Here is a 1,450-nt window from a genome sequence, read left to right on the forward strand (position 1 = left end):
GAAAAGAAGAAGTCACTGGGCCAAAGACCCACAACCTCAAGAGCACACACACCACACGTGCACTAACGTGCACCAACCAACAAATTTAAAAAGGTGTAGTGAATAATACAAATAACTCTACACTCTCAAATCAATACCCATGCAGTGCAGGAAACTTCACGCCACATTCAGTAAAGGAAAGACCCAGATGACCCCAGAGGAAAGTATTCCCACGCAGGCTGGCCCCTAGAATATAGAAAAATGGGTTAAAAACTCCCCTTTTCTCCACACATCATATAGACCCCTAGCGGTTGGTACAAACAGGACACAGCTGACAAAATCAATAATAACAGATAAAAAAATAACTTCAAAACAAACATCAGCATATGACCATCAGCTTAAAACTTATATAAAAATAAGTTTTAAGCAAAACAGCAGGGCCTAGACATCAGAGGTCCATATGCATAGAACTCCACAGAGGAAGATCTGCCAAACAGAAAAGCAAAAACATAAATACAAAACAACTTTATCAATCTTTAACAAACTAAATAAACAATATCAAATCAACACAAATAAAACGCCTGTCACAGCGCAACTAACACAGCGTCGTAACCACTCAAAACACAATCCTTTACATCACCCAATAATTATACATAAATATTATCACTATAACAACTCTAACCATCTATCACAAACACATACCTCTGCCGTAATCCAAAAGTGGACTAGAAACGCTGCATAATAGAGTGGAATAGAAGCCCTGCGTGATACGGCTCGTTGCTATAGGCGAAACACAGCGTCCGCAACTTGCATAATATTACATACAGCCCACGCGCTCACACTCTTGCATCAGGGGGTTATCTCTCTGCAATTAACATAGAATAAACCATGTAAAGAAACAAAAACGTCCTTGTACAAGCTCTTACAGCATCTAAACAAATGCCACGCTCATACCTCGCTATAGCGCTTCAGGGTCACAGCACCGGAAGGAGACGGAAAGGATCAAACGTCAGGAAGTCACGCAACCTGCCAACCTTTGCGCTATTTATAGGACAAAATAAATACCTATGCCCCACCCCGTACACCATCCTTATTATCCACTCGGTCACATAAAGAGTAGGGCAAGTATCAATACTATTGCCTTATAATTGGGATAAAGTTTTTGAACAAACCCCTAACTCTAAATCCTCCTGCATCACCATATGGATATGAATGATAGCTCAAATCATGTGAACTGTTAGATGTGTGCTCCTACATTTCTAAGTGACCAAACTCACTTTTTTGTCAGATGATAAAAAGGATGAAAAACTTGTATTGGCACATATTTCATGGAAACTTGGATGTTTTTATTTATTTATTTATTTTACTTAGGCCAGTAAGCAAACAACCAAAACTACATACTATTAGGCTGCTTTAGAGGAATAGCTCACTCAAAAATGAAAATGATGTTGTTGTTCTAAACCTGTATGAG

At 39.0% G+C, this 1,450-nt stretch overlaps 1 long non-coding RNA gene across 1 annotated transcript; it reads right to left on the reverse strand.

Moving 5' to 3' along the window:
* Positions 1–213: 213 nt before the first annotated feature.
* Positions 214–1,047, reverse strand: LOC107690497 (uncharacterized). The gene is made up of 3 exons (XR_001634445.1): positions 934–1,047; positions 682–844; positions 214–465 (listed from the first exon to the last, which is right to left on the reverse strand). It is a non-coding gene; the product is annotated as an uncharacterized LOC107690497 (long non-coding RNA).
* Positions 1,048–1,450: the final 403 nt, after the last annotated feature.

Source organism: Sinocyclocheilus anshuiensis, unplaced genomic scaffold (assembly GCF_001515605.1).
Source record: "Sinocyclocheilus anshuiensis isolate Anshui unplaced genomic scaffold, SAMN03320099.WGS_v1.1 scaffold2837, whole genome shotgun sequence".
NCBI lineage: Eukaryota > Metazoa > Chordata > Actinopteri > Cypriniformes > Cyprinidae > Sinocyclocheilus > Sinocyclocheilus anshuiensis.